Below are 21,940 nucleotides of genomic sequence, written 5' to 3'. Positions count from 1 at the left end.
GTGGGATGTCAAATTTCAAATTCTTCTCCTACTTGCAACCCCTCCTCTCTCCTTCTTCTCCTATGTTTATTTCTCCTGCGTAAACAACAAACCAAAGACTTATTTAAAAATTGTTAGTTTGTGGATGCCCAATATTTATTTAGAACACATATCAATAGAATATCTTGCAGGAGTGAAGAAGTTAAGGCATTTGCAGGAACCAATGGAAAAACAGAGGTGCATATCACATAAATATTTGGTCTTATTGTTGTGTCTATTATTGAACCGTTTGTTTGTGGAGTTTGCAATTGTTTTTATAGTTCAATGTTTGGTAGGTATTGAAACAGTGGTGAAGTGAAAAGAGCATCTCAAGGGATCTTATGGGCTAGCTAAGTACATTGATATTGATGTGTCTCTGGGGTCACTTGACTTATATAGTTTTTAAAAAAAGTCACATAGACATGGGTACGCGTGTGCGACATGGATATAGAGTGTCGGACACGTAGACCTATAAGACGTAGGACACGAGGACACAACTAATAAAAAATAAGACAATCACTTTTCTTGGGTTCAAGACCTTAAAAAGCTGCTCCTTACAAATAAGTTATCTATGAAAGTGGCATATCTTGGAGTTGTAACTATGTTAATAATTTATGTTCTTAGTCTTTTAGGTTTTTAAAGATATCCTAATTTAAAATCGTATGCGTAACATGTTTGTGTGTGTCCGACAAGTGCCTGTCAGACACGGATTTTTTAAGAATATGAAATGTCCTTGTTACATAGGGAAAAAAATACATATATATTTTTTTTTTAATGTACATTGCTTCTTATCTATTAATGTACACCTATATAACAAGCCGAATTGAGTCAGCCGATCTAGTAACGGAAATGGAGTCAAGCTTCGTATCAGAGAGAATAGAACTTGCCAAACTTTGTAGCTCTCGTAATTGGTCCAAAGCAATTCGTGTCCTCGATACTCTTCTATCTCGTTCTTCTGTTACTCAAGACATCTGGTTCACAGCTTTGAGTTGCATGGAACTCTTTACGGTTGTTAGATTCATGAGAACCAAACAAGTATGATGACAGGTCCTCACTTTTTCATGGATCTTATACTATGGACTATATGAACGATGAAGGAGTCCATGCTTTGTGTCATCCACATGTAGACATCCAAGTGTCATTATATTTATTCTATGATCAATTCTTTATTTAAACGTCTTCTATGAACTTTGATTTTCAAACATTTAAGTGTTTGAGTAGTAAATGTTACCTCTACTTTTGTGAATAGCGGAATATTCACGACAATTACCAAACAGTTTTGACCAATATGCACAAAAGTTTAGTAAACGTCCACTGCACTGAACACCGGGAAAATAGAAAAATTCTATACTGGCATCTTAAAACTTGTGTAGTCTAGACGTATGTATCCACTTGTTGATTTGGACTTAGTTTGATCAATAATTAGGTTAAGTGGTTTCTAAGAAAGAGAAATTGCAATCTGATAGTATGAACTATGAATTAGGATCACCAATATTGCAATTTGTGATGGTAGCTTTTGTTTTTCAATTGTAAAACCTTCACTGATATTGTTTTGTCTCGGACGCGTTCTGTCATGAGTTCTTCTTTTGTTGCTAATGTATTAGTATTGGAAAGTTATTCATTCTATTAGTGATTCTATTAGTGGGTAGTGGTTCGTATGGCTATTGAAGTATTGGTTAATGTTCCTATGCACATTTTTTAAAATCCTTGTGTAGATTAATATTCATTTTCCATAAGAGTAAATACTAACATTCAAATTTTCCTCTGAGTAGATTACAGCAGTTGGTTGCTCATTAGCTAAACATCGAAAATCAACGACATTGGAAGCAAAGGACATACTTCTACGCTTAGGTTAGCTTTTTTAGAAATACTTCTACGCTTAGGTTAGCTTTTTTAGAAATGGAGAACCTGATTGTGTTATGTGAAATCACTTTATTGATGTTGATTGATTTATCTTTTGATGCAGAGAGAAATTGGCATATGACTCTACCTGGGTTTGGTGCAGATGAGATCAAAGGCTATATTCCTATAAGAAGCAGGTAATTAAGAGTTTTTCGTTAATTTAGTTGCATAAACTAGTACTAGTAGGAAAGGCAGGTTCCTACTTGAGGAGCATAGTTCTCTGTCGGATGCTTTTTCTCTTTCTCCGGATTAAACTTTTTTCTCCCTCGTTACTTATTTTGTTGATTGGTTTGGACAAATGGTGCAGCATACTAATGACATTCACAAGGAGCGTCTTGCAGTGGTATGCTTCAATTATCTATATTCTCCTTATTATAATTATTTGTTTTGGAAAAGGAAAAGCCAGAAAGTAAATGTGAGATCATTTTTTGCCTCCTTATGTATTTTATTTGAGAACATGTATTGAACAAGTTTATTGGAAATTTGTGTGGTATTTGTCGAAAGGTTTTAGACTATTATACCTTCTCATAGCTTCACTTCTATATTTCCTAGGTGGTTTTAGACTAGTAGAAGTTTAGTCTATGAATTTGGGATGTGCAACTGGACCTAAAAATCATATTGATGCCTACTGCATGTGACACCTTTTCAAGCCTTATTTTTTTTGACGAGTGGCCCATCATATCTGGGTCAAAACAGTGAATTTTGCTCTACTTATTTTTTAAAGAGAAACGTCAAGTCAGCTACTGGTTAGATTAGGCACAAATGGTTGTGATAGGGAAGTGGCATTTTTCCTGATTTTTGTTATTGTTGTGATTAGGTCTTTTAAAATTAGTGCATGGGTAGAATGGTAAGGACCAATTTGACAGGACTGACATATGGTTTTGGGTCATCTTTTATGTTTTGTACGTTGGCAGTGTTGTAATGCCTAATACGATTTGAAGTTCAACTCCAACAAAGAAAATCGAAGTAGTAGTCTCGTGAGCCTTGTCCTCTATTGATATGGTGTCAGGACTTTCACATATGCATATGAATCTTCACATTTAAAATCTATCTATTCTTGATCATCTTAGACATCAAGGTTGGCAACATAAATTTTGTTAGTCTTTGTGGAGGGTTTCACACTCTTCTACAATGGCTGTCATCTTGGTACTACCCTTCATTATCCAGGCTGAACACAGGAATTTATTTTCTTTCAATTTCAATGTTGTTGTTCTATTTCTTTATATTTTTATTTCTTTTTTATTTTTGTATCGAGTCATTGGTGCTTTGAATTAATGTTGATGCATTATTCTTCTGTTTTACATGGCAGATCAAAAAGTCAATGGTATCATCCGACACAGTAAATATGAAGAACTCTGCTGGACAAGCTGCTGGAAATTTCAAGGGTCATGCAGCAAAGGCACCTACCACAGGTTCTCTAAAGGCCCATGAAGTTTTATCAGCTAATTAGTGTAGCTTTTGAAAAGCGCATTGAGAGTGTTTTGTGACTTGAGGTTTGTGTGAAAGCAACATACAGTTCCTTAGACACAAATGTGTTGTGAGAATGAATGCACACATACATACGTTTCTTTTCTACGTTTGAGTGCGCTATTACGGAAGAACTCAATGTTCTGTGCGTCGGGTGGGGGATAGTGGAAGAGTTGTTAGGATTCTATGTTAGGCTATTTAGTGACTTGAAGGAATTTCAAGTCCAGAAGCCAATCAGACTGTGTGGAACTGTGGATGGCATATACCCTGTGTGAAAGTGGGAGTCCATGTTTCCTCGTCATAGTTACACCAGTGGCATATTTTTTTGTTTGTTTTTTTTTGCCTCTTACCAATTCTATAAATACCAAAATTAGATCTATTTTAATTCTATAAGTCTTATAATTTGGAAAATGACTCAAACACCTCCGTCTATATACCCCTAGCTCTATTTTTCTATTCTTCCATTTTCACTATCTTCTTTTCTAAATAACTCCATTGCTCTAACCACCATCACCACTGCTACCACTACCACCACCACAGTACTATTAAGACCACCACTACTACCACTACCACTACCACCACAAAGACTATTAAAACCACAACCACCACCACCATCGTTATTAAGACCACTATCACTACCACCAACTACCACCGCCATCACCTTTAGCTATTAAGGTAATTTTCTAAAATCAATATTATAATTATCAAAATTGATTTAAAACCGAAAATCAAATTATATACGCTTGTTTCAAATTAATATATTCAAGTTAAATGTGAAGTAAAAGCAAGATTATATTTGTCAAATAACCATCTATAGTATGTTGTGTATTTGTGTGTTTGTTTTTTTTTTTTACAAATGCTTATAAAAGGAACTTAAAATGAAAAACAAACCACTTTATAAAACCATCTTATAAGACTATGTCTTATAACTCAACCCAAAAAAACAAATAGCTCGTTAAATTACTGTTTGTCAAGATAAAATCGCGCACCAAATAAGGTGTTTTGATCTAGTAGTATCCTTCCTTCTTTAGTTATATATTATTAGTAAAACTACACGGTTCATAAATCAAAAAATATCACTATGGTATAAGAATTCCCTTTTAGTGTGTTGTATACACTTATGGTATTTGTGTTTTCCTTTCTTTCTTTTTTAAAACAATTTTAAGCATGATATATGTCCTCTTGGGTACCTTGGGGCATAGTACAAAATATCAGGATATGGGTATTTATCGATATTCAATTTCTCGATATGTATTGTGGATATATTCATATATCTCCTCTTTGGGGATATTTGACATTGTTTTATGCAAATATCGTAGATATATATCTAAAATATCGATAAATATCATAGATATTAATGGATATTTCTTGATATATCATGATATATTATTTATATTTATTTAAAATATAATGGTAAATATTAAATAAAATTGTTATATACACAAAATATCCCCCAAATATCTCCAAATATCACAAATATCGTAAATATCATTGAAATATTGCCAATATTTGCAGTCGTATATATCTATGAACATATCATGATATTTATATATCTTTTCTAAAATAGATATCCCCAAATATCGCGATATTTTGTACTATGCCTTGGGTACCTTGGAAAAGGACTTCTTTGGACACATGGTGGGGTATGATTAAGGACATGCCCCAAAAGAATTGGAAAGTCTTGTGATACCTCAAACCGCATATTGTTGGTCCCTTAATATCGGATTTGTGTCGTGGCTTCTTCTTTTGATCCAAGTATTAATGGGTGGGGGCGACTACTACCCAGAGAAGTGAGGTTACCTCTATACTTCAGGAACACTTGCATTTGCAGCCAATATATGGATATTGTATCCCAATCACAGTGAAACCCTACTTTTGTTTTACCACGCACCTTCAGTTCTATATAAGGTATTATGCATTCTCTTTTATTTATTTTTTTGGTGGGTAAGCGAGGTTTTTATAGAGGTCCCCTACCCCTTTTTATTGAATTTAAAAGAACTAAGCTTGTTACACTCTCACATACTCTTTCCCTAATGCATCATCAGTTACAATCCTCCTGAGTTCCTTAGAAAAAGAACTAGGCTCTATTTTCAACCAGTTTACATTTGGAATATGTGAAGCTAACAAATCCGCTGACCTATTAGCTTTTCTAAAAATATGGCATATAGTAAAATACTACATTTGTCCCTTCATTCCTTCAATGCTTCTCATGGTCTTGTTTGCTACCCATGGGTGCTTTCCTCCACTGCATGAAGGATACCACATTCTTTGAGTCCGTTTGTGTTTGCTAGCGTGTCACATTATGCTTATGTGCGGTTTCATACCTTGTTCCACTGCATGCGGATTCGATCATAACAATCTTGTGATAGTGAGACTTTCCATGTGCCGCCGCTATTATATTCTTCCAATTGTCATCTCTTATGGCAGCAGCCCATCCTCCTTCCTCCCCTTGAAGTGTTCATTCCATCAGTGTTTAGAATGAACACCCCTCTTCCTACTGTTTCCCATTTGCATATCTTAGTTTCTCTTGTTATCACCTTAACATTGACATTCCATCTTGACACAAAGTCTTGTAGTTCTGCTCCTTGTTCCATCTTCAGGCTCAGAGAGTGATGCTTTGTCTTTACATCTTGTAGTACTCGTTGAATAATGTAGTCTGCGCTGTTGTGTTTGTTCTTAAAAATTCTTGCATTTCTCTCCAACCACACCCAATACACAAACCCATTCAGCAGTAGTTTGATAGCATCCTGTTTTCCACCCTTTCATGCACTTAGCTGTACCACCCATGCTATTTCCAGTTGCCAGTTGCTATGCCGTTGTCTGTTATAGCCAGCGTACCTTAACAGTTTAGCCCATATATACTGTGCAAAGTTACATTCAAAGAACAGGTGATCCTCTGTTTCCTTGTGTCTCCAGCATAGTGCACAGAGATTTGTGGTGACTATTTTCTGTTCCTTCAGTTTGCTTGTTGTTTTTAGACCACCCTTTAATGCTAACCAAGTGATGAAGGCATGTCTTGGTATCTTGTTAGTAAACCACACCAGCTAGTACCAATTTATCTTTTGTTTCGAGTTTCTTATATTCTCATATATGTCCTTCAAACTGTAGTCTCCCTTTACTAAAACAGTCCATACCAGTTCATCTTCTCCTCCCACTATATCCACTATTTCCTCCATATGCATTACGATATCAGGTAGATGTCTTCTAACACGATGGGGGATGTTCCGCTTGCCATCTTGAATCAGTGAGCTGACTGTGGAGTTCATTCGGCATGTCGAGTCATGTATGAGTACTTGAGGGAAATACCGTTTCAATATTCCTGCAGGATGCCATGGATCGAGCCAAAAACTAGTATTTTTCCCGTTCCCGATTTGGTGCATGACAATGTCTAAGGCTTCTTTCCTTGTGTTCAGTAAATTCCTCCAGTTCCAGGAGCAGTCATGTGGTACTTTCAGTTGCCAGAAGTTATTCTCTTTAATCAAATGCTTATGGACCCACTCTACCCATAGGGTATCTTTCTTGTTCAGCAGCTTCCATATTTGCCTCATGATAGCAGCTGTGTTAACTTTATCCAGTTCTCTCAAGCCCAAGCCTCCTTCACTGTAAGAAGTGCATACTGCATCCCAACTTATAAGTGCATGAGATTGGTCGCAGTCAGGCCCACCCCAGAGGGAATTCCTGCATATCCTATTAATTTCTTTCATAGTACTTGTAGGAATTATAAACACAGCAAACCAGTACATACTTAATTGATTGAGTACATCTCTAACTAACTGTAACCTCCCACCATATGTAAGCAGTCTCCCCTTCCAATTTGGTACTCGATTTGTAACCTTGGTAATCAGAGGCATACAATCAGAAGCCTTAAGTCTTGTTGTGATGAGTGGTAATCCGAGATATTTGACATGCAGCTCTCCTATATGAAAACCCAACACCCTAGCAATGTCACCACATATACCTTGATCAACACCAGAGAAGAAGATGGTACTCTTGTTTAGGTTGGCTTCTAACCCAGTACATCCTGTAAAGGAGCTTAGGTTATTCTTCAAAGTTTTTGCTGTTCCAACATCCCCTCCCATAAAAGCAATCAAGTCGCCAATAGGATAGGTGAGTGATAACAGGTGATCACTTTTTTTGGTGGAGTTTGTATTGTCCAAAGATAACACTATGAAGCATTAATTCAAAGAAAGAGGTCCATCACCATCACAAACAGATATGGGGATATGGGATGCCTCCCGCCTAATCCCTCTTCTTCCTTGAAAGAAACCATGGGTGTCCCATTCAACATAATGGAATATGTAGGTGTCTCTACACACTTTCTAACCCGTTAATGAACTTCCTAGGCACACCCAGTCTCTCCAGAACAAACACCACTGATTCCCACCGCACAAAGTCGTAGGCCTTCTTTAGGTCAATTTTTACTGCACTTCTCGGAGGCCCCACATCTCTATGGTAGTTATGTAGCAGCCCCTGTGACAACACTATGTTATCTTGGATGCTTCTTCCCTCAATAAAAGTTGACTGGTTATTTGCAACTGCCATAGGCACCACTTTCTTCAATCGACTTGTAAGAATCTTCGATATCCCTTTGTATACCACTCCACAGCATGCAATTGGTCTATAGTCTCTTAACGATGTAAGACTGAGCAGTTTAGGTACTAGAGTGATACATGTACTGTTTACCTCCCTGAGCATGCAACTTGAATTGAAGAAGTTTCTTATTGCTTTAATGAGATCATCTCCAATTATTCTCCAAGTGACTTTGAAAAATAATGAGGAGAACCCATCACTTCCAGGTGCCTTGTCACTGCCTATGTTTGATAGAGCTTCAATTATTTCATTTCTTGTGACCTCCCCTTGCATCTCATTTGCCATATCTTCAGAGATCCTTTGCTTTGGGGCCATGCAATCAAATAAACCAAAGTCTATATCTTGCATCAGATCTGGACTGTATAGTTGCTTGTAGTATTCCACACACTCAGCACCAATCTCACTTATATCTTGGATGGTATTTCCATTGTCATCTGTCAAACAAGTGATTTTGTTCATTATTCTTCTAGCCTGGACAGATTTGAAGAAATACGCAGTTACCGCCGCCGCCTTGAGTAATTTCCTGGTCTCTAGATTTTTGCCTCACCAGTTCTTCTTACGCCAATTGAAGCTCTCTACAAACTCTCGGATGATTGCTCTTTCTTGTACAATCAGTTCTGCATTCAATGGGTCTATCTAGAGGTTTGTTTGTACTGTATCCATTGCCTCTCATGCACTCTTATATTCACATTTCCAATCCTCTGTTTGTTCCACTGAATTAGAGCTGCTTTTGTGATTTTCAATTTCTTCATAAACATATACATAAGGTTTCCAACAACTTGGCTCTTCCATGCCTCCTCTATAATATCAAAGAACCCTTGTTCTCTTGCCCAAAAGTTGAAAAACCTAAAAGCTTTTCTTGATTGATTTCTCTGTGCTGAGGAGTAGATCACCATAGGTGTGTGGTCTGAGATTGCACCTGCATTCAAGAACTCCACTTCATAATCCATAAACTTTCCAATCCAGTCTGAGTTTATCATGACTCTATCGAAGCTTACAACTTATCCCTGTTTTCCTCGCTTATTGCTCCATGTGAGATAATTCCCCTGTATCTCATATCAACAAGTCTCGCCATCGATACACGCTAGCTAGGTCCACAAATCGGTTGATGTCTTACCGTTGCCCTCCCACTTTTTCTTGAGCACTCATGAAAGAATTAAAGTCCCCCGCCAGATCCACGGCTTCGTATGGTGCATGACAGTCCACTAAACTCGCGCCATAGGTTTTCCTCTCTAAATAATCAAGACTACCATATATACATGACATGATGAATTTATCTCCCTATTTGTACTAACCTCTACTGTTATAACTTGTAACTTTGTCTTGAGTACAGTCACATCACATACATTTGGATCCCAGCAGATCCAAATTTTGCCCAAATCACTGTATTCATAATTGCTCACCATCTTCCACCCTGTGCAACACTTACACAGTACTTGTTGTATGTTACTTTCCTTTACTCTAGTTTCAACAATACCCATTAAGCTAATATCATACTTCCTAATCAGTTCTTTCACTTCAACCTGCTTAAAGGCTTTATTAAAGCCCCTCACATTCCAGCAAGTTGTATTAATCATTTAAGTCTTTGGGTTTGGTTTTTGGTGGCTAGTTCTAGCCACTTCTTTGCCTTTTTTGGTTGTATTGCGTGTTCCAGAACTTTTCCCATGTTGAACTTGTTGTCCATGCTACTGACTGGTTCCATTGTTCTGGTCATCTTGTTTTGGTGTATTCTGTGAAACCATAGTGGTTTGCTTCTTGTTGTTGGTTGCCGCTGGCAAGCTTACTTCCCCAATTACTTTTTCTCTGTGTGTCATCCCCTATACCAGTTGTAGTCCCACCTTGTTCACTGCTTATCTTTGTACCAGTCACCTCGGTCGCTTCTGCTGAGCTTGCACCTCTCTGCCTGAATGTATGTTTCTTTTTAGGTGATTCCCACCTCTCCTCTCTAGCCACAGCCTGACCTTCTTGTACCTCAGAGATCTCAGATTCTTTTCTGTTCCTTCCACTGCTTTCTAAACCAAAGTCCCTGCTTATTTTTTTCCTTATCATTTGCCTCCCTTATGCACTTAGGGCATTTTTGCTCCGAGTGTCCAAACACTGCACAGGTACCACACCTTATAGGCTTCCAATTGTACTCAACCTGAATATTGAATGCCCTCTTTCTAATCAAGCACCACAGTTGACCTCTTTTTGGGTAAAGTACATTTTCGTCAATCTCTACACGCACACTTGCAAAAGATGTTCTTGACATTGTTTCATTAACTTGTCGCTGAATAAGGGCTTGCCCAATCGCACTTCGCCACTTGGACGAAACCCTTCTTGTTCAACATTTCCATGGGGATTTCTTTAGTATAATCCATATAGGAATTGTTCTCCATATTCTCTTTTAATGCCTTTAAATTAGTTGATTCTCTATATTTCCGCTATTGGTATGTATGCCGTATGGGTAACATTAGTAACATACTATTTATATGCCATATGGGTAGCATTAGTAACTTACTAGTTACTAGTAGTATAGTGTGGTTGAACCTATAATCCTATATTAGTGGTTTCGTGTAGTACTTTGCTGCACTCATGATAGTGTATTCTCAAGCCTTTTGAGTTGAATTGTCGTTAGCACTATTTTTTCCCACTGCCTTACACTTATACTTCCACTTAAAACCTACTTGTTTAGGTGTATGATCGTAGTGCATATATTGCACCAGATGACCAAAGAAATATGTGTATGTTCTTTGCTGAACTAAGGTTTTGTTGCCTCCTTATATATTTTTTTCTATGAAAAAAAAAAAACTTAGATCAAGTACTAGGCATTAAAGTTTACATACGGTGAGAGGCATTGCTATTCTTTCGCTAATTATTTTACTTCAAAATGAACCTTTCTAATCATGTAATGAAAATAAATATTCGTTGGGCAGGATTTAGTTTTTTTTTCTCCCTTGGTCATGAATATTAAGAACATGAGCAGCCTTCACTGATTATAAATTAAATTATAATCATACATACACTGGGAATTAGAGAGTGCCAACGTCTCATTGAAAAGATTCATAATCTGAAGGAAAGATTCCCATCACTTGCTGGCAGGATCTACTTTAAAAAGTCAATCCTTGGTTTTTTTCCATGAGTATTTGGTCCTACACTGTATCAAATAAAATTACAAGCTTACGCTCCAAAATTCTTTGGTGGCTTCTAGTCACCCTTTCAAATTCTTATTCATTTTTCACCCCTGCTTATTCTTCACACATTTCAAATCTTAATGCATTACAAATAAACTCTTTCTTGTGGTGCAGGTGTGGTGACCCATTTTGGAACAATTCAGTCACTTGTACAGATTAAGTGTTAACATGTGCTAAGTCGGTGGTTGACATCATGATTATGCTGAAAATGAAGATCTGATTAGAAAGAAAACAAATTACAAAACTGACAATTACAATTGGAATACGCACCCTGTTTCAGACGTAATTTGCTATTGTACAGATTAAAGTAATTTGCTGTAATGCTATATTTTCTCAAAGTCACAAAAAACTTTCACCAATTTCTGTTTATATGATTATTACCTGTTGGCATAAGTTTGCTTGTCAGGGTATTATCTTGTGCCGAGTTTTTAATTCCTTCTAAATTTTTATGTTCACATACGGTCTTTATTATGTAAGTAGGTTCTACGCAATGGTTGAGGATAGGATAAACAGGCTAGAGGTAGTGCATAAAAGAAGATAACTAAAGGGAACTATTTCATTTTTAGGTGCAATAAGAATGTGAATTTCCCTTATTTTTTAATTTCCTTAATTTAAGTACCAAACTCAATGCAAAAAGCAACTACTAATTACCTAGTCTCTTCAAGTCACTTGTTGAGTTAAGGTCGGTGGACACCGTGTTGCGGTATACTAGTGTACTTCAAGTTTCATCACTGAAGAATTCAAAAAGAGCGATTGCATGTTTATACTTTCTTGATACTGGAGGAGGTTCATACCCGGAAGTTATGTCAATTCAGATTTAAGGTAATGAAACCAATGCACATTCTTCTCCCTCCCTTCCTTCTGTGTACAATGTGTATGCTACTTCTCTTTAATAACTTGAAGTAATTATTAGGGTGCCTGAAATGGCACATACCAAGTAACTGGAGAAAGTTGCTACTCAGCAAGCTGAAAATGGGACGATGGAAGTTCTTATAAATAGATCATCTGTAAAGCTTAGTATTAAGCAGCCGGCCTATTACTATTTGTCAGATCAGGCTGATCAGTTTTAAGTTTTAACGTTAAATTTTTTTTAAAGTCTTAAGTTTGTTTTTTCATAAAATTTCTCTCTCAGTAGTGACAATTACAAAGCACAATCAAACACTAAATGCCACAAAATATTGCTATACGTATATATGAAGAATCTCTATATGACACCTCAACTACTGGGGAATGGGTAGGACCATAAATTTTAAGAAGACTTGTTCAAGACTTCAAGCCCAAGCCAGTAAGCTGCACAGAGTTCTTGAGGCTTGTGCTGTGTGCCTGTGTGAGGCAATCTAAGGAGTTTCAAGCAGTGTTATCAGACCCGGCCTGGTGGTTTGACCCGGTGAACCAGTGACCAGGTCTCCAAACTAGGTTGGGTCATTAAGTAGATTGTTTCAGCAATTAACCCAGTCCTAATCCAGTAAAACCGGTTAAATTGGGGAGGTTTTAACCGAACTGGTTCATGAGTTCATGAGAAATTTGTAACTTTGAAAAATAAATTCAAGAGGGAGGACTCGAACCATGGGTCAATAAGTCATCAATGTACAGGCTTGCCAATGTGCATTCGAACCGAGGACCTCTAAAATCACTAATAGACAACATTCCACTAGGCTACAATATCAACTTTTGCTATAAAAATTTTAAAAATACATTGTATATATATTTATGGCGGACCAAGCAATAACCCACTGGTCCCACCAGTGACCCACTGATTACTAACCCAATGACCCAGTCTCTTCACCGAGTTAACCTCCGAGCTTGGTCTGATAACATTGGTTTCGAGTCGGTCAAATTTTTCGAGTAGGTGGCGTATGAGTCTATGACTCCGCACACCACTACATAAGATCAACGTGTTCGATCAATTGGGAGCAAGCTAAGCATTCATATATCGACACACACCAAGTTTCCTTCCACAGGTAAATACTATTATTTTCTTATTATGACGCATGATTGTCTTGGTTGTTCTTGTGAATATGAGGTATAATTATTTGTAGTAATTATTAAGAAGTATTAGGAATTATTCGTTGTTATTAGGCATGATTGTGTTCTTTCTTCGTTGTTATTAGGAATTATTCCTGCAAAGGATCTTAAACTTAATTGATACTTTAACACTATTGTCTTGTAGCCACCCCCAATCTTTCATTTATTTGTATGCTTGGTATGAGACTAGGGTGTAAAATGGTCGTCCAGTTAGCCAGCCCCTCAAATCATAAAGCCCATATGATTTGAGGGTCGGGCCAAAAATTCTTTGCATGCATGAGGGTCGGCCCTGGAGGGCCAACACTTGAATTATCTGACCCTTGCCCCTCACCTCACCCCTTTTAAAACTATGGGCGGGCCTGAGGGCGGTCTATGCCCATACGGCCAGTCTAACTTGTCAATTATTCAAAACTCTTGAATACAACTTGTTTAGACTTCATTAACATATTTGGTTTTTATCAGATTTCATTAACTGATTAACATATTCATTACAAAAATTCTTGAAAACCTATCAAACTTCATTAACATATACAATAGAATATATGAATATATTCTATAGGATAGAGATATATCCATATAATACAGCTGTATCCTATAGAATATATTCACATATTCTAACAATATATTCATTACAAGAGAGAGAACCTTCATTACAAGACTTCATTATATCAAGTACTATACTTGAAATTTACATTTCTACCCTATTTTTTTTTTTTTTTTGCTGGGTAAGTTAAAATGTATTAAAAGAAAAGTAACAAAATACAAAAGGTATTTAGAGATGCAACATGTTGCATTCTCTAATGTTCATGCCAACTCAAGCAGTCGACTATTACCATTTATAAGAATAGTAATAGTTTACATTCACCAAAATCTATAGAAGGTCCGGTATGGGCCTTCCCATTTATGTGAAGCCACCGGTTTTCCTTCACACACATCCGTTCATTAGCGACAACAAAGCTCCAAATTTGGCTAACCTATCTCGCAGATATAGTTAGCTTCTAAAGATGCTTTGTGATCTTAATATCCGAACCGCAAGCGCATAATTGTTCCATCTTGCTTGCAATGTCCATGGTACATTTCCACTCCTAAAAGCTTGTCAGTACCGCTTGAATCGGTTTCGATCCATAGCTTGTACCATCCCTTAGACATTGCAATCTCCACCCCTCAAGAATGGCCATACACTCGCCTAAAAATTGGTACCTACACCAATATACTTTCCACACCGTAAGCTTGAAGCCACCCATATTGTCCCTTTATATTTAAATCCCGATACCAACAGTCCCGTTACCTAGAGAAGCCCCATCGGTGTTCAACTTCAATATATTTGGAGCCGGTGGAATCCAAATACACCGCTTAACAGTTGGTGCATTCTTAATCTTCGATGCCACATCCTGAATTTGATCACACCTGCTTTGAACCGTGATCCGGTTGTGTTGTTTGGCCAGTGTCCCGAGTTTTTCACCGAAGTTCGAATGTAATACTTACACAATGAATGTTTCCCTCGCTCTTCCTTCAAAATGTACCAAATTTCTCTGCTTCCATATACTTGTCTAGCCACTATACAAGCATGCCATAATCGTTTGGTAGGGCTCCATTGGTTATTCACCTTCAAAGCATCATCCAAACACACTATACGATTTGGTATTAAAAGCTTTCGCTATCCATTGCCACAACTTTTGGAGAGAAGCAACACAACCAAAAGAGGTGACCATGTGTTTCGGGCATTGCCGACAAAGTCCGCAACAAGAAGCCATGTGTACTCCCAATTTTTGTACCCTCATCAAGAGGCAACACCTTTTGTAAAATCTTCCATGCTATTGCCAAGCAGTGCCTCGGTGTATGTAACTATTCCAAATACATTTACTCCGGGTAATAACTTGTTTCTTAGTTCTCGATTTCTTCATATGTCGACCTTGTAGAAAATTTCCTTTCATGTCGACACCACACCACATAATCACCAACTTTGAATCACACTTTTGCAATTGAACCGAGTCCTACATTCACACTAGCCATTACCTCTTGTAAGATGTCGGGAATGCACCATTGATCATCCTTTTAATAAGTCACAAACTCTGCTACACCCTTTCAATTCTTCTCATACTTGTTAAGCAACTTTTGTAGAGATTTTGTCCCTAACCAATTACTTCTCCACAGATCAACATTCTCACCATCCGCTACCACCCATTGACTTCTTGGGATTACTTCACTAATGCCTCCTTAATACCAAATTCATATAGAAGTAGGTCCGTGAAAGGTGATTATTTCCCCCATCTTTACAGAAATACTTAGCTCTCAAGAATACATCCAGATCATTATCACCAAAGAAGGACACCCCATGCCAATTTCATTTACATTGTCAGATTCATGCTTTTGAGTCTTCGTGATACCCAAACCTCCTTCATCAATCAAGGCTTGCACACTCTATCCCAAAATTTAATGGTTACCCTTTGCTAATGGTAGGATCACCGCACGAAGGAAATTCTTCATCAAAGTTTCGCTTCCCTAATTATAGACATTGGCCATTTGAAAATTGCCATGTTATAAATTGGGATACTACACAACACTGAGACTTAATCAAGGTAACTCTCCCTTGAAATGATAGTCTCTTGCCAATCCAAATGCAGCTAGTAAGCTTTTTCTTTACCTTATCAAGAACAGGGGCAACACATGCCCTAGTGATTCTTCCTTTATGTAACGGAATGCCAAGATATTTTTCAGGTAAGCCCCTTCCACCATACTCTGGTTCTCAAATTTACCGTTTCCTTTCATCATTCATGAAACTACCAAAGAAAACTTTGCTCTTTGCTTTGTTGATTTGGTCGACAAAATGCCTCCCCGATACCTCTCCAAAACGTGCTTTAGTTTTCTAATGCCCCTAATACCTCCATTTGCAAAGATGATGATGTCATCCGCAAAAGCAAATGACTAGGTGCATCCACCGCTGATAGTGGTCAAAGGCATCAAATGCTTCATGCTCCTCGATAATGCAATGCTCTACTCAAGGTGTGTTCCAAGTCCAGAGCAAAGAGAAGAGGAGATAAAGGGTCTCCCTCGCTTTAAACCCTCCTCATAGCAAAATAATTCGACCGGGTCCACCATTTAATAAGATAGAGTCAGTTGAGTTCACAATTTTTGTAATCCACTTGATCCAAGTTTCCTAAAAATCCTAACCTTTGCATGACTTGGAATAGAAAATCCCAATTCATAGTATCATAGGCTTGAGATATATCTAGCTTTAGAACCACGTAACCACCATACTTCTTATTTTTCATTTCATTCATCGGGCGTGAGGCCAACCCAATGCTAGCTTGAGAGCTTCTACCGAACAAAACCTTTTTTTATTCCTTAGTGATGATTCTCCGTCGCCATAGTGTTTAGCCTTATTTGTAGCAAACTTTGTGATTATCTTGAAGAGAAAATTCCCCATGCAGATGGGCCTATATTGGCTGAGTTTCTTTTGCATCTTTGTCCTTAGGTATCAATGCAAATGAAGTTAGCATTTAACCCATTAGGTAAACATCCTTGAATGAAGAATGATTGAAATTGGCATCACATCTTGCTTGATGATTGCCCAACACTTGAAGTAGAAATGCCCTTGAAATCCATCCGCCCCCGAGAACTATCTCGCTTTCATAGAAAAAAAAGTTTCTGAATTTCGCCATAGTTGGGAATCTTTGAGAAAGTAATTGTCATCCCTCATCAAGAACTTTGGGAATGATGTTCGATAGCTCCAAGGTCTTGCCGACTTCCCTTTCCTGGTATTTAGCTTCATAGAAACTCCATCACATGTTGCTTTATTTGCTCTTGTTCAATCAAAAAGAGTGCCATCTTCTTGCATAATTTCTGTTATCATCGAGGCACCTAATCTGATCTTTTACACATATTGTGAAAGTATGCACTCCCTCCCCCTTCTTCCTCAAATTTGGTTCTACTTTTTGTCTCAAGAGATGCTCTATTATCCTTAGCGCATCCAACTCTACTTCTTTCCGAATCATTTCAAACGTATTCCATCTTCATTGTCACTTTGATCTCGCTAGCATTTGCAATCGAAGCAATTCAAATTTTGACCTTTCCCGATATTTGCATCCACCAATCCAAAACCTCTCGTTGTTCCACTTCTTGATTTCCCCTTTCAGTTGTTTTTTTTATGACCTTGATAATAGGTGGAAGAAAGCCTTCAAAATTCTGGTCCCAAATTTGGCTTTAACCATATTAAGGAATGTAGGTGTGTACACCACATTTTATTAAACCTCGAATGGTATATTTATTGGTTTTAGGACATATGGATGTGATCCAAGAAGTGAGAGTGGTCGGATGCATATCCGCTCCAAAGATCAGATTTCCATCCGCAAACTTAAGATTCCATGCTTCATTATACAGACTCTATCCAATCTGCTCAAAACCCTTCTAGTGCCCCACCTCGATTGTTACACCAAGTGTACTTAATGCCTCCCCAATTGCTTTCCATCAACTCGGTTTCATTCATAAAGTTATTAAACTCCTGCATAGCTACTCAGTTAGGTAGTCTTACTCCTTTTTTCTTTTCATTTCAAGAGACTACATTAAAGTCACCAATGACAGCCCATGGTAGGTAGTATTAATACCCTTAAGTTCCCTCCAGAGTTCCCTTCTTAAAAGTAAGTGGAGCGCTTGCGTGTACCAATCGATTGAAAATGCAGCCATTAACAAGGACTCAAATATGTTGTTCACCGTGAACACCACCCTCATGCTTATACCAATCTTAGTAAAAATCCAAATGTTCCCAGTCACTTTGAGGAGTCATTATGAACAATATTACTTTCAAAATAGTTCATTCTAAAATCATTCGTAACTAGTTTCGGGCTTCACTAAAGGTTCATTAAGCAAACTATGTCCTGGTTAGGAGAAGAAATCATTTCCCTCCGGTCTCTCTCTAGCATTAATTTTCACTACCCCCTAATATTCCAAAAAAAATAATCCTCATTTGGAAATTTGGTGGGAAGAACTACCTTGACCTTATCCGATACTTTCACACCCAGGATTGAGCGAGTTTGATCCCTATGTAATAATAAGTAAAACTTAAAACCCTAAGGGTATTATATAATGTAATTTTGTTTAGAAAATCTAAATATCAATGAGGCCTTAATAATGGCTTTGTGAGGGCTTTTAGAGGGCTCCGGGCCGGGTCAGCCTCATGTTTCCATATCTAGGCCCTTACCCTCCCTCAAAACATGAGAGTCGGGTTGGCGCCCCCGCCTCAAATTGCATGCGGGCTTAAATTTGAGGGCTTTTTTTGTCTATGGGCCGGGTCGGGTCGGGCGGGCCGAGGGCTTGAGGGCCGTTTTTACACCCCTAAATTGAGACTAATCTTTGGTACTTTGATCAAAGGCTTGAATGGTGAAATATAGTGTACTGGGCCTTGTAACAAAGCCCATAACCCAAATCCACAAATCTCCCATTACTCGAATTCCTACAAGAACGTAGTTTATACCCAGCTGGCCAAATCCTAAAATCCAATTACTTAACAAAACTAATATGGTTGATTACACTATGGACATTGACAAATCTCTCTATAAAACTGAAGATGTCTCTCAAGGTTTGATCTTTTGTTTTAATTTCTTGTTTTAGGAATGGGCCTTTGTTTAATTGTTGTTTTGTTTAAGATATGATTGATAGGAGAGTTGAGGTTGTGGCATTCTCTTTGCGTACTTACAAATACGCTAATCTCGTTCTAGAATCTGCTCAAGTACAAACTGCTGTATGAGGTGATGCCCGATGAAACATGAAAGGGCAAAAAACGTGCAACACAGTAGGTAGCCATTGAGTTATGTATGTCTCTCATGTCAAGGATTCATGCCATTAAGCCCAAAAGAACTTGAAAGTTCTGTTTATCAAACGTCACCAAACGAACTAGTAACTGCAATTTTGGTGGCAGTATAAAACTGTTGTAAATGGCATCTACCATAGAAAATTTGAGGATAACAAAAGCATATAAAGAGGTTAAAAATACTGTTTTCATGTTTAACAATTACCACCAAACCCTAGATTTTCTCTGTTGTTTACTCCTTTCTAAACTGACTCCCTTTCTTCTTCTTCTTTTTTTTCTTTAAAAAAAACTTGCCGCTGCCTTCTTCTCTGTTCTGAATTTCAAGTACAAACGGATCATAGAAAGCACCAAGGCCCTCTCTAAATATCGTTCTAGAATCTGCTCAAGTACAAACTGCTGTATAAGGCAGTAAGGCACCGTGTTTGAAATTCGAATGTGTTCAAGCTTGGAAGGGCTACAACGTGCACTACAGTAGGTATAGGTAACCAATGAGTTAACGTCAGCAAACGAATTAGTAACAGCAATTTTGGGTTTAAGTAATTATAAGCTGTAAAGTAAAAATGGTGACAGTATATAGTGATAAAGGAAGCAATGGGAGGATAATTGGGCAAGATAAAATATGACCGATAATCAGTTGTGCGTATAAAAGAGTGCCATGCGACAGTGAGCACATTAGCCTGACTATCACACTTTTGCAAAATTTAGAAACACGAGTTAGGAGTTGTAGGTGAGGTATGAGTCTATGACTCGAGTTAGGAGTTGTAGGTGAGGTATGAGTCTATGACTCTTTACATAAGATCCTTTTTTTTCCCTAATAAGATCAAACTGTTCAATCCATTGAGAAGAAGAATTGCATATATCGACACATCACATCAAGTTTTATTTCCTTCCACAGGTAAATACTATTATGTTCTTATCATGACGCATGATTGTCTTCATTGTTCTTGTAAATATGAAGTATAATTGTTTGTAGGAATTATTAGGAAGTATAATCATATCGTTCTTCTTCGCTGTTATTAGAGATTATTCCTGCAAAGGATCTTAAACTTGATACTTTAACACTATTGCCTTGTACAAATTGATACTGTAACTTTCACAGCTAATACTATGTGCCTATGTAATATGTCACAGGTGTGAATTCCCAATGGTTAATTATTTCTCTCAGGATATAATCTTTCAGATATTGCTAAAAGTTCCTGCAAAGGATCTCGTAAGAGCTAAGGTTGTATGCAAGCTATGGCACTCAATTATCTCTGATCCTAATTTTGTGAACTCCCAGCTTGCTCATTCTCGTTCCCGACCAGAGATAATCTTAAAAATATACTCGATGGAACGCGATAATGATTATTTAGAGATGTTTGCAATCACTAAGCAAAAACATGGTATTATGCAAGTGGAAACAATTTGTAATATGAAGTTCCCCCCTCTTCAGGTTCCTTGCAAGAAATCAACCGTGAAAGCTTCCTGTAATGGATTGTTGTTGATCTCCCACGGAAAACACCCATTTGAGGTGCTCTATGTCTATAATCCTGTCACCCGTCAATGTGTGGTTCTTCCTTCTATGGCTAAACAACGGATTATAGTGTGCAATCCACCTAGGTGTTATAACTCATGGACTTTGTTTTACAACGACTCTGTTGGAAAATATGTTGTGTTTGGAAGCTTTCATTCGAGGTGTGTTGTGCTTACTGTTGGTGACAAGGAGTGGAGCGGATACGAAAATCCCTATCCACACGAGCGTGCAACATCCCAATTGATATACGTAGAAAAGAAAGTGCACTGGCTGAAAAGTGGAACTGAAAATGGACAAGCAGTTTGGCGTAATAATCCTCGCAAATGTTTCCACGTCTCTGTAAATATTGGTGTAACAATGGAATTTACTTTAATACAGTTATCCCAGAACATTCATGCAATCGAAATGAATTCCATACCTTATTTGAGGTGAAAGGATCTCTATGCTTTGCAAGTGAGAATGGAGGAGTGTTACAAATATTTGCTTTGAGAAAAGAGAAGGTAATACTAGCTGGACCAAATGTTATAGCACTAATGTTGATCCTTGTCAAATTTACCTCAACCTATCAGAAGGTTGGACAGCTACAAATTTGTTGGCACAACAGGAGATATTGATAGCAGTACTACTGACTACTCAGACGTTGTGAAGATTGTAATGCGATATGAAGATAAGTTGTTCTATTATGATTTGAAGAGTCATCAGTACAAGAATATTGCTCACTTAAACAACAAGGGAAGGCTTTGTATTGAAATAAACAACAGGGTAAGGTTTGGTGTTTCTTATTTTTTTTATGCAAGTAGTCTTGTCAAGCCGGGGCAAATTAAAACATTGTAATAGCTTAGTATATGTTCGTATAATGTTAATTTGATGGATGTGATCAAGAGAGTATATCATATTGTACTCACAAAGTCGATCACAAGATTTCTGTATCGGATGTTTTGTTCTAGTGCGGGTTACGGCAAAATATGTGGTATACATATTGATTTTATATATTGTGTTCGAACTGCAGTTGTATATCCCTACTTCCATCAATCATATTTCACCTAATCGAGTTAAAATTCTCAGTCACTAGCATATATGGCCCTTTCACATCCAAAACAATGTCAGACTTGTCGACAACATTTTTCATCAAAGTTCCACTCCAAGAACCAGCTGCAATAACAACAGCCTTCTTACAATACAAACTATACTCCTCAGTCCTATTATATACGTTCATCTTCTCCGCTTCCACTTGCCCTCAAAACATCATCAATAACAGGATCATTGAAAAACTCTACATACCTTGATTCATAACTCATATTTTTCTTATATAGAAACGTGACCGTCCTCAACGCGTGTACGAGACAATCAACTAAGGCTCTTTCCTAATTAACCAACTCACTTCTCGACAAAACTCAGCTATTATTATCCATGGGTTGCAGCCACGGGTTGGAAGCTTATTAAGTT

At 37.6% G+C, this 21,940-nt stretch overlaps 2 long non-coding RNA genes across 2 annotated transcripts; both read left to right on the top strand.

The window, feature by feature from the left end:
- Positions 1 to 1,569: 1,569 nt before the first annotated feature.
- LOC147484705 (uncharacterized) lies at positions 1,570 to 3,947 on the top strand. The gene is made up of 4 exons (XR_015205582.1): positions 1,570 to 1,869; positions 1,985 to 2,057; positions 2,228 to 2,263; positions 3,230 to 3,947. It is a non-coding gene; the product is annotated as an uncharacterized LOC147484705 (long non-coding RNA).
- Positions 3,948 to 12,949: 9,002 nt separating this feature from the next.
- On the top strand, positions 12,950 to 21,369 carry LOC147484704 (uncharacterized). The gene is made up of 2 exons (XR_015205053.1): positions 12,950 to 13,111; positions 20,113 to 21,369. It is a non-coding gene; the product is annotated as an uncharacterized LOC147484704 (long non-coding RNA).
- Positions 21,370 to 21,940: the final 571 nt, after the last annotated feature.

This window comes from Coptis chinensis, chromosome 8, assembly GCF_015680905.1.
Source record: "Coptis chinensis isolate HL-2020 chromosome 8, ASM1568090v1, whole genome shotgun sequence".
NCBI lineage: Eukaryota > Viridiplantae > Streptophyta > Magnoliopsida > Ranunculales > Ranunculaceae > Coptis > Coptis chinensis.
This window is presented reverse-complemented; position numbering and strand designations above follow the sequence as displayed.